This window comes from Lissotriton helveticus, chromosome 4_1 (genome assembly GCF_964261635.1).
Source record: "Lissotriton helveticus chromosome 4_1, aLisHel1.1, whole genome shotgun sequence".
Taxonomy (NCBI): domain Eukaryota; kingdom Metazoa; phylum Chordata; class Amphibia; order Caudata; family Salamandridae; genus Lissotriton; species Lissotriton helveticus.
The window spans coordinates 61,754,747-61,766,965 of record NC_136063.1 but is presented as its reverse complement, the minus strand read 5'-3'; positions in this window follow the sequence as shown (position 1 = coordinate 61,766,965).

Below are 12,219 nucleotides of genomic sequence, written 5' to 3'. Positions count from 1 at the left end.
GCATTATGATTTCCTGCACCAGTTATGCATTCTACCTGTATCTTCCAGTTCCTCATGTAAATATGTCTTCTAATGCTACTATAGAGCACATGTTTAGTGATCTGCCTCCTCATGAACTCTCTTACCGCCTCGCTATGCGAAATAATACTTTTATCCGCATGTTACATTATTCACACCAGACCAGCAATGCCACTAATTGTTGGGTGTGTGGTCGACTCCCCCCTTTCCAGACACCGAAAGGAGTTCTGCCACTCTTTCCTTATCCTTTTTCACATAATGGTTCGTGTGGAGCATGGTCCACGTTAACGTCATCCTCAACAGATATGTCTTTTCTTAACAGTACATGTTTCCCAGACAAGCAAGGTCTCCCTCACCGAACAGGTTTAGATCTAGAAAACGAAGTGTATAATTTAGGTAACTATTCGTCGAATTTTATGGTCCTGAATGTTCAGTCTGATACCACTCCAGACTTACCTGCTATTTCAGTATTGCCAGTTAAAGGTGAATTATGTGTCCGTAATTATGGTTCTGTACATGTAGGACATAGTGATTGTACTACTATTGTCAAGTATAGTGACAGTGGGAAATCTATTTTCAAAGCTTCACGTCATTCCTATTTTATTTGTGGTCAAACTGCATATGTTCGTCTGCCCCTCGATTGGGAGGGAACCTGTTACATTGCCTTCCTACTGCCACCTGTTTTCCTAGCCCCATCTGATTATCACAGAAACACACATCTAGTACACATTAGACATAGAAGGGAGTCCCCAATTGTCGATTATACTGAAACTGCTCTAGAACAGTATACAGATTTCAATAGAGGTTTCTTCTTCTTTATAGGACCTATCCAGAATAGTAAACTGATCCGTAGGTTAACAAGAACCCTTGAAGCTGTAGTAAATGAGACTGCCTCTGCTCTAGGTAACTTAACCGAAGGGCAATCTGCTATGAGATTTGTCGTTTTGCAAAATCGTCTCGTCCTTGACGTCATACTGGCCGATAGGGGCGGGGCCTGTAGAGTCATCGGATCTAGTTGCTGCATTTTCATTCCAAATAACGCGCCGTCTGTTTATTCAGCTATAACCAGACTTCATAAAATTGCCCATCTGTTACACCAAGATCCAGGCACCTGGACATGGTCCGGTTGGTTCTGGAATATAATTTCCGCCTGGGGATGGAAAGTCTTGTCCTTTCTAGGTATTGCAGTAGCGATTATATTCAGCTGCTGCCTCTGTATACAATGTGGCCCTGCGATTTGCGGCATTTGTGCTACATCATGTATCCCTAGTCCCAAGTCCCGTTCTAAATCCCGTTCCAGGATAATTCGAGACGAACAAATGATACTGTATGAAATGATAGATGGTATCATGAATATTGATGTTTCCTGATGGAAACGTAGTGACAAGGAGGGAATGTGGAAAAGTAAATTTTGCCATGTTCTGTGTCCCTACGCCTCCTCCATCATATGTTATGTGTGCATGATTAATATGCATATGTATTCCCCATGTTTGATTAAAGACGCAATTATAGTTGTGTCCACCTCTAGTATGCCAGTTTCCAGTCCTCGTGAATACTACGAATATCAGGCCTGTGTAAAGCTACGTTGCCACGTTTCCCAGTGTGCACGTTATTTCATTATAAAGTCCCCGTTTCTAGGCCTCAAAAGGGCCTGGACATCAGATTCAGCTCCTGTCTTCTGAGCCCTCGCTGAGGAGCCATTCAGCCCCCACCTGTATCCTCGACCCTTCACTTACTTCCTGCCTTGCAGTGCCCAGTTCAGCCTGGCTCTGCCTCTGAGCCTGCCAAGAGTATGTTATGGTTCCAGTTATCAGTTCAGTCCTCCTTCTCTACATTCCTAAGCTACTGAATCGCATCAATCGTTTCCGTCATTGTCTAGCCTTCACGTCTCCATGTAAGAGAAATACTGTATTTAATGGTCATTTCATATTCCTCATCACGCACTACATGTAGAATAATGCATGTTTCAGTCTTAGAGTCTGTTAGCCTTTCCCCTCCTGACTTCTAGTTTATATCAACATGTTCCCTAAACATCAGATACTAGATACTGCTTAGGTACATGTCGCTCCGACCCTCCAGACTTCAGTCTCTGCTCCTAGCACAGAGTTCATAGCCCCAGCTTCTCCTTGTAACACGTCATTGCCAGTTTGCGCGCACCACCAGATTAGAGGTCCCGGCTCCTTAGGTAGCCCCCTCCAATGTTTCCGCCCATTCATGACATATTCTGTTACGTTTGCATCACATGTCTATGTATACGCCCTGTTACACCCAGTTACACCTACTTTCACCCTTATCTTTCGCGACTGCTACGCGTCACGCCTCTTGCTCCACCCACTGCTACGCCTATTGCAATGTAATGCTATGTGTTTGCGCTATGTATATATGCTCATGTACTGTTATTAAAAGGTTATCCCTTGTCCAGATCCTGCCCCCGGCAGCGCTGCCATCCTATTCCCGTGCAGGTTGTCCTGTTCCTGTCCTTATGCTGTATTAAAACCTGCAAAACTCCTACTACCTCGAATCTTGACTCTTATTTATTGAGCTATCTGTTATTCATTTATACATTCAAAAATAGGGTATTATTTATTTATTTACCACAATCCTGTGGATGAGGTTTGCGGACTAGAATCACTGGGCTAGCCCAGGGGCTCTCAGAGGATTCAATAACTCCTAACTCCAGTATCTTCCTGACTTCAGCTTTGATGCTTTCCTTAACTTGGTCTAACTGTCAATAGATTTGGGGTTTGACAGATGCACTCTCACCCGTGTCCACATCATGGGTACACCAGTTTGTCAGACCAGGGTCCAGAGGTCAAGGAAAATAGCTTGGCATACTGCTGCTAGACTTGCTTGCAGTCAGTCTGCTGTTGGGCAGAGAGGGTGTCTGAAAAGACAACTCCATCTATTGACCCATCATTTGGGCTGTATGAGAGGAGGTCAGGGAAAGGTTTACTCTCTGCTTCCTGCTCCTCTTTAGTCACCATCATCATGGCGATGTCAGCTCTGTCATTGTAAAGCTCTAGAAAGTTCACATGGATAACCCTTTTGGGTGTCCTGCTTGTGCCCAGGTCAACCAAGTAGGTGACATAATTCTTTTTTTCTAGGATAGGGTAAGGCCCTCAACATCTGTCTTGGAATGCCCTTGGTGCCACTGGCTCCAAAACCCACACCTTTTGCCCAGGTTGAAATTAAACCAGTGCAGCTTTTTGGTCATGTCAGTGTTTCTGAAGCAGCTGGCTGGCCTGAATATTTTTGGATGCCTTTTCCATGTACTCAGCTATTCTGGACCGTAGGCCAAGCACATAGTCCACACTATCTTGTTTGGGTTCTTGGAGAGGCTTCTCCGAGCCCTCTTTTACAAGACATATTGGTCCTATTACAGGATGGCCAAACAGAAGTTCAAAGGGGGAAACCCTACTCCCTTCTGTGGCACTTCTCTGTAAGCGAAAAGCAGGCATGGTAAGAGGAGATCCCATCTCCTTTTGAGTTTTTCAGGAAGTCCCATAATCATGATTTTTAATGTTTTGTTGAATCTCTCAACAGGGCAATTGGGTTTTGGGTGATAGGGTGTATTAAACTTGTACTGCACTCTACACTCTTTCGACATGTGTTTTAGGTAAGCAGACATGATGTTGGAACCTATGTCTAAAATCACCTCCTTAGGAAGCCCTACTCTGGCGAAGACACCAAGAAGGGCCTTGGCTATTGCAGGAGCAGTAGCAGTGCTAAGGGGAATTGCTACAGGGTACCTAGTGGCATGATCCACTATCACTAGAATTAATTTGTTCCCTGATGCTCTGGGAGGCTCAAGTGGACCCACTATGTCCACACCTACCCTCTCAAAGTGAACCCCCACCAGAGGCACAGGTATCAGGGGGGCCTTTGGGTGGCCACCTGTCTTGCGACTGGCTTGACAGGTAACTGACAAACTCCTTCACCTTTTGGTGCATCTGGGGCCAGTAAAAGTGGCTATCTAGCCTTTCCCATGTTATGGTTTGGGCCAGATGTCCAGCTAGGGGGATGTCATGAGCTAAAGTTAGGAGGAACTCCCTGTACCTCTGTGGTACTACCACTCTCCTTGTGGCTCCTGGTTTGGGGTCTCTTGCCTCAGTGTACAGTAATTCCTCTTCCCAATAAACTCTGTGGGTACCACTGACATCTCCATTTGCTTCTGAAACAGCTTACTGCCTGAGGCTTTCAGGAGTGGGACAATCCTGCTGCCCCTGGCACGGCTCTTCCCTAAAGGGTCCCGCTGGGACCAAGAGGTCAACCTGGTAAGGGTCAAGCTCCCCCTGGGGTTTCCAAGTCCTCTCACTGAGGAGAGGGGTCCTGATCCTTTTGCTGAACAGATGCTGGCTTCCCAGTCTTCTTACCTTTTCTCTTGGAAGGTTGGGCCATACTTTCAGGCTCCAACACTTCTCTTTCACCCTGCCTTTTGCTATGTGCTCTTGTTTTTACACACACCAATTCAGTGATATCTAGTATTGCTGCATGGGTTTTTAGTTCAACCTCAGCCCATGCTGATATTTCCAGGTCATTGCCAAGCAGACATTCAGCACGTAGCTTTGGAGAGACCACTACCTGTTTTAGGCTAGTAACTGCTTCCCCCAATCTAATGTCACCATAGCCATTGCAAGGTTAGTGGTAACACTGTCAGCACTAGTGACTGAGTACGTACGCCCAATCAAGTATTGCTCAGGGGAAACCAGTGTGTCTCTCACCATAGTAACACTGGCACCTGTATCCCTCAGAGCCTCTATCCTAGTTCCATTAATCCAAGGGTATTGTAAGTACTTCTTTAAGTGGGGTGGCCACACAGCTACAGTGGCAATCGTAACTCCCCCCCTCTGAAATTAAAACTGCTTCTGTGTGCAACCTGATTTGCTTGTGGCACACTGTTGATCCCATCTGGAGACTTGCTACACCAGGAGTAGCTGTGGGAATTGGGGTCTTTTTTGCTAGGGCAAGCAATGTCTCCAGTTAAGTGTCCCAACTTCTTACAGTTGTTACACCAGGCCTTTGAAGGATCAAAGTTCGTCCCTATGTTTCTAGGACCAGATTGGGAAGAGTTTCGGGACCCACCCCCCTATGCAGGATTTTGGGGCCCTTTAGAAGACTCAGACTTGGGGATTCTCACCACCTTTCCCCTGGAGAGGTTTTCTAACCCCTTTCTTTTGATCACCCCCATTGGTCGACTTAGCCACTCTTCTCTTCACCCAGTTGTATGCCTTCTTTCCCAATTCTTGGGGAGAAATTAGACCTACGTCGCCCAAATGCTGATGTAACTTTTCTTTTGTGAAATTACTTAAAATATGTTCCTTCATAAACAGGTTGTAAATTCCAGTAAAGTCATGCACATTGTGTCCAGTTAACCAACCATCACGTGTCTTTACTGAGTAGTCTACAAAATCAATACAGGACTGGTTTTGGGTTTTGTGAGCCCCCTGAATCGAAATCTGTACTCCTCCATTGTGAGTCCAAATCCCTCAAACAGAGTTCTCTTCATGAGGTCATAAGACCCAGCATCTGCCCCAGAAAGGGCCAGGAGTCTGTCTCTGCAGTTACCAGAGCCAGAGAACAGTTCCCATAGGAGTGCCTTATCTCCTTCTCCCTCTGACTGGTCATCACCATGTTCAGAGGGGTGGGACTTTGCATACTCAGCCAACAGCTCCTGGAGCTTTTGCTTAGTTGGATGGGGACCCATTGGTATGTTTTTAATATTACACAAGGACCGTACTTCCCTGAAAGACAAGTGAAGGTAAGGGGTGAGGTCAAGCTCCTCGACCATGCCCTGTATGTCATTATGGTTATGTTCACTTGTAGCTGGGTTCTTAATTTGAGACTTTCTAACAAAAAAGTTCTAACCCCTCTATCCTTGACTACAGTGACTTTTTCTTTTCTAAAATTCTAAAGGGACTTAAGCAGGACCCTAACAAGACTTTTAGTAGTTTTGCAAAAATGCCAATTTGAAAAAAATCTGAATTATAAAGGCAATATAAGAGTTCTGTCGTGTGATCAGGTGGTAACCAAGTAGTCCAACAAATGCAAAGTTGTATATGCCACCGCTGACCACCAATGTAGGAAACTGGCTCTATATATACTACACCAAAATGAGCAATAGTGTGTATAGAGTCCAGGTTATCCCAGATGTAGGCAGAGGTTAAAGTTAGATAAAACCTTACTCTATATTTGTGGTAGAGTGGTCGAGCAGTAAGGCAGTATCAGAGAACAGTGTTGAGAATTTGAAGTACACACTCAGTCAGCAAATTAATTCACACACTCAAGAACTGAACTCTAGGTCAATTGTTTTTGTATAACAAATATACAGTTGTTTTATTTTTAGAACCAAGCAAGCCTGGCACAGGTAAGCATTAAATACTTTACAGTTAATAATAAGTTTCTGAAAATAGACCACTTTGAAAATGCAATAGGAATTGTAGTTTGATTGATTTACAAGGGATACAATAGGTTGCAATACTTAGCAAATACAGTACATTGAAATATATAGGCTTTTTCAGCAAATTACAGGTACGTTCATTTTTACGTTAGTTTTCTAACTCAGAGCTGGATACCTAGATTTAGCACTGGGATATAAAAAGTTTTGGTTATTCGTGCGATTTTTAAAGAATATTTTTAGATTTCAAAACTCCACACTTGGACACTTTTTGGAAGAAAATTGTCAATGTTATTCTATGGAGGAAAAACAGGTTATCGGTTCGAAGATAAGTTATCGACTGTGGGAGTTAAGGTTCTGGGGTTAGACTTAGGGGTCCCCCATGGTAAGTGATGCACTCTTGTTACACCCTCAGTGGCACGAGGGCAGCCGGGAGCAGAGTATTGGGGCCCAATGTTATGCTATGGAGGATAGGGGTTCTTCGGTTGGTGGCTGCTAGCAAAGCTCCTAGGGTTTAGCTCAGGGCAAATGAGGCAACAAATTATCACCAAAAGTGCACCCTCAGCGGCACTACGGTGTCCGGGTGCAGGGTGCTATTTCGAGGTCGGGTGCCCGGTTTCCAAAAGCACTGCAGGCAGGGAGACGAAGGACTTTTCGGTGTGACCACCACTTCGAGAGGTAAGTTGGGAGGTTAGGGGTTGGTGAGGCACAGTCGGTTTGAACACATGTGAGACGTCGGGTGCAGGGGTGTCTTTTGGAGTCAAATGTTCCTACCAGCTCCTGGTCACGGTAAGGGGGGCCTTCTTGATTTAGACTGCAGGCGTCGGCTGGAGGCTTGAAGCCGGATCTTGGTTCAGGATCGCCTGGGTGACCTCCTCATGGCATTTTTCTACTCGATCTTGAGCCGGGTTCGGCGGGTGCAGAGTGGACTGGATTTGCGGTTTCCGGCACCTGCCAGAGGCTGCAATCGAACAAATCAGGTGTATATGGGAGAAGCAGTCTTTGGAAGCGAAGACAGGCAGGTCCTCCAGAGTTTTTTGAGGTTGTTGGCTGAAGGACACACCAAGATTTTGCAGGAACAGGTTCGAGGGGAGACAGGCCTGTAGGGCTGGGGCCAAGTCCTTTTGTTAGCTCTTCCCAGTTGTTCAGTCCTTCTTATCTTCTTTCTTGTTGTTTCTGGATCTGAGGAAGCAAGGTTCAGGATGCCCCCTAAATACTACATTTAGGGGCGTTACAGGTAGGTAGAGTGCAGGGGCCAATGGGTCCCTTTACTGGGGTGGGTACTCCCCCTATTGTGCCACGCTCCAGTGGGAGGGGGCTTGAACCTGTCCCTGGTTGGTTGGGTCCCCCATTCTCAAGATGACGGGGACTCAGAGTTGTGTTTCACCTCGCCGTCCCCACCTGAGGGGTGGAGTTGGCAGAGGTGGGCACACCTATTTCCCTCACATGCTTTTCCCACCGGTTTTCTTGACAAAAGTGGGGGGCAGAACCAGCGGGGACCAGTTGCTGAAAGCAGCAAGGAGTCTGGGGAAACTCACAAAGGCGGCTTGCCTTTGAAGGTTCCCCTTCATGAACCCTGCACATCCTGGGGGAGTCAGGACACTAGAAGTTGGTCAAGTTTCAGGGTCAACTCGAAGACTCCCTCTGGTGGAGGAGGCTCAGCACCTCATCGCAGGATGTGTATTGTTTCAGTCCCCCGAGACATGCAGACCCTCGACCAAGGGGTCCAGAAACATGTCTGTTGATGGCAGCCTAAACAGCCACTCAGTTGGGACACGAGAAGTTGGTTAAGTTTCAGGGGGCATCTCTAAGATGCCATCTGTCATGCATTTTACATTAAATCCCACACTGGCATCAGTGTGGGTTTAATGTGCTGAGAAGTTTGTTACCAAACTTCCCAGTTTTCAGTGTAGCCATTATAGTGTTGTGGAGTTTGTAAATCCCAGCACCATATATTCTTAATAGCAGCACTGCACTTAAAATGCCCACAAATGGATTTGGGCACTGTAGGGGTACAGGGCTCATGCACCTGTTCCCTCACCACTGGCATAGTGCACCCAGCTGGAGGAGTGGCTGATCTTGGCCAGGGTAGTGGGTTGTAGGCATGGCACACAGGGATGTCTGCCATATTGACTCTTCACTTTTGTTCTGCACCAAGACATGCAGCCTGCACAGGCAGTGTGTAGGTAAAAAGGTTCAGGGCCTCTAGGTGGCACAATAAGTGTCGCAGCCCTTGGGGGCCTTCCTTGGTCACAGTGCCCTGGGTACCTATTGTAACATTTACCAGGGGCTTACGTTTGGCCAGGGATTCCAATTGGGTTTAGGCTTCAATGCACACTTAGTCAAAGAACATCATCAATTCAGCAAAAAGTGGGGGCATACCATGCAGAAAGAGGGCACTTTCTCACAATAAATTCCAGCTAGACAGCTCAATAGTTACACTTCTGAAGTGTTTCTTTCCATACATCCACCAACACACCAAGACTAAGCTATGTGCCATATTGGAGTAAAAGGAGAGCCCTCAGGACTGCCCAAAGGTCACATGGGTCTCGTCAGCATAGATGTCAAAGTGCACACCCATCTGTTTGAGAAGGAGCGATAGCAGTCTTGTATTCTAGGGGAAAGGATGGAACCCTGCTGCATACCACAATCAAGAGCTCTTGCCTACAAATTAGAAGGTGGTAGCATGACAATATATTGATGGTCGATCACAAAGACATCAGCTATTTGAGTACTCTCCTAGACTGAACCACATTGCTGACTCTGGTGAGCAGAATAACATTGTCAATAGCAGAATGCTCAGACATCTAATGAAACAAGGGCTTTGGTTTCACCTTTATCCACCGGCCTCTGCAGATCGCCAATGAGTGAAGCAACTTCCAAAAAAGCCCCTCTGAAGAATCCAAGTGTTTGGTATGGTTGATACAACTTTGAAGCTGTATAAATTACAAATAAATAGGAATAGATATCAGTCCAAAATATAAGGGTCTGGGATCTCGGAAGCTGCTACATTCTTGCTTCACAAATCAATCAATCAATCAAACAGCAATTTTTGTATAGCGCGCTACTCACCCAGTAGGGTCTCAAGTTGCTGGGGGGAGCCAGATCTTGAGTTGTTTCCTGAAGGCGAGGTGGTCCTGGGTCAGCCGTAGGTGGATGGGGAGGGAGTTCCATGTCTTGGCCGCCAGGTAGGAGAAGGATCTTCTTCCAGCGGTGGTTCTGCGAATGCGTGGTACGGCGGCGAGGGCGAGGCTGGCCGATCATAGCTGGCGGGTGGGTGTGTAGAAAGTGAGGCGGCTGTTGAGGTACTTCGGGCCCATGTCGTGGAGAGCCTTGTGTGTGTGGGTGAGGAGTCTGAACGTGATCCTCTTGTTGACCGGGAGCCAGTGCAGGTCTCTCAGGTGGGTCGAGATGTGGCTGCGGCGAGGGATGTTCAGGATGAGTCGTGCGGAGGCGTTCTGTATGCGCTGGAGTCTTTTCTGTAGTTTGGCAGTGGTTCCCGCGTAGAGGGTGTTCCCGTAGTCCAGTCGGCTGGTGACGAGTGCCTGGGTGACTGTCTTCCTGGTTTTGGTAGGGATCCATCGGAAGATCTTATGGAGCATGCGCAGGGTGTTGAAGCACGATGACGATACGGCGTTGACTTGTCTGGTCATCGAGAGGGAGGAGTCCAGGATGAAGCCCAGGTTTCGTGCGTGGTCCGTTGGCTTGGGGGTGGTGCCCAGGGTAGGGGGCCACCAGGAGTCGTCCCAGGCGGAGGGTGATGATCCCAGGATGAGGACTTCCGTGTTGTCTGAGTTCAGTTTCAGGCGGCTGTTCTTCATTCACTCGGCGACGTCTTTCATCCCTTCGTGTAGGCTGGCTCTGGCACTGTCGTTGGTGAGGGAGAGGATCAGCTGGGTGTCGTCGGCATAGGAAATGATGTTAAGGTTGTGTTGGCGTGCGATGGCTGCGAGGGGGCTCATGTAGATGTTGAAGAGTGTGGGGCTGAGTGAGGATCCTTGTGGTATGCCGCAGATGACTTCGGTGGCCTCGGATATGAATGGGGGAGGCGGACTCACTGGGCTCTTCCGGTGAGGAATGAGATGATCCATTCCAGTGCCTTCTCCTGGATTCCGATGTTGGTGAGGCGCTGTACTAGGCTGCGGTGGCAGACAGTGTCGAATGGTGCAGAGAGGTCCAGGAGGATGAGGGCCGCTGTTTCCCCGTTGTCGAGCAGGGATCTTATGTCTTCGGTGGCTGCGATGAGGACGGTCTTGGTGCTGTGGTTGGCTCGGAAGCCGGACTGCGAAGGGTCAAGGGATCCGTTTGTCTCGAGGAAGGCGGCGAGCTGTTTGTTGACGGTCTTCTCGATGACTTTGGCCGGAAAAGGGAGGAGCAAGATGGGGCGGAAGTTCTTGAGGTCGGTGGGGTCCGCTGTTGGTTTCTTCAGGCGGGCGCTGAGCTCGGCATGCTTCCAGCTCTCCGGGAAGGTGGCGGTGTTAAGGGAGATGTTGAGGATGTCCCGGAGTTGGGGTGCGATGACGGAGTCGGCCTTGCTGAAGACGTGGTGGGGGCAGGGGTCGGTTGGTGATCCGGAGTGGATGGTGTTCATCGTGCGGGTGGTGTCTTCGGTGCTGACCGGGGTCCAGTTGCAGAGGGTGATGGTGGGGGGTGTTGGTTCGGTGGTTGGGTGCATGGTCTGTGCGCCGAAGCTGTTGTGTATGTTGGCGATCTTGCGGTGGAAGAAGGTGGCGAGTGAGTCGCAGAGGTCTTGCGAGGGTGTGATGTTGTTGTTTCCTGCATTGGGGTTGGAGAACTCTTTGACGATGCTGAAGAGTTCCTTGCTGTTGTGGGTGTTGTTGTCCAGTCGTTCTTTCAATGTTGTCCTTTTGGTGGTGCAGATCAGCAGGTGGTGTTTGCGGGTGGCGTTCTTGAGGGCAGTCATGTTTTCTGTGGTTTGGTTGTGGCGCCAGGCTTTTTCAAGGGTGCGGCAGTTTTTCTTGGATGTTTTGAGTTTGTCGGTGAACCAGGAGGCTTTCTTACTGCCGGGTCTGCTGGGAGGGTTCTTCAGTGGTGCGAGGTCATCGGCGCAGTTGGTGAACCACTGTGTGAAGGTGCGGGCTGCTTCGTTGGGGTCCGTTGTGCTGGCGGGAGGGTTTTGGTTAAGGGAGGTGGTGAGCTGGTCGGCGGTGATCTTGCTCCAGCTCCTGCGAGGAACCTGTTGCGGGTGGTGGTGGGTCATGGTTCTTCTGAAGCTGAAGTGGACGCAGCTGTGATCTGTCCAATGAAGTCCGGTGGAGTGGCTGAAGGAGATGTGCTTGCTGAAGGAGAAGACGGGGTCAAGCATGTGGCCGGCGTAGTGGGTGGGGGTGTCCACCAGTTGCTTGAGCCCGAGGTTGGCGAGCTTATCCAGCAGGGCGGTGGTGTTGCGGTCCTTGTTATTCTCCAGGTGGAAGTTGAGGTCCCCTAGGAGGATGTAGTCAGCGGAGGGGAGGGCGTGCGGGCTGATGAAGTCTGCGATGTCTTCGCTGAATTGTGTGCGTGGTCCCGGGGGTCTGTAGATGAGGGTGCCTCTGAGGGTGGTGTTGGGGTCGGTGTGTATCTGGAAGTGGAGGTGCTCGGCGGCGGTGAAGGTGTCGTCGGAGTTGGTCGTGATGCAGATGGTGTTCCTGTGGACGATGGCGATGCCTCCTCCAGTCTGGTTGACGCGGTCCCTCCGGGTGATCTTGTATCCGTCCGGGATGGCTATGGCGATGTAGGGCGCAAAGGAGGCGTTCATCCAGGTTTCCGTGAGGAAGGCGACGTCTGGTGATGTTGTGTCGAGCAGG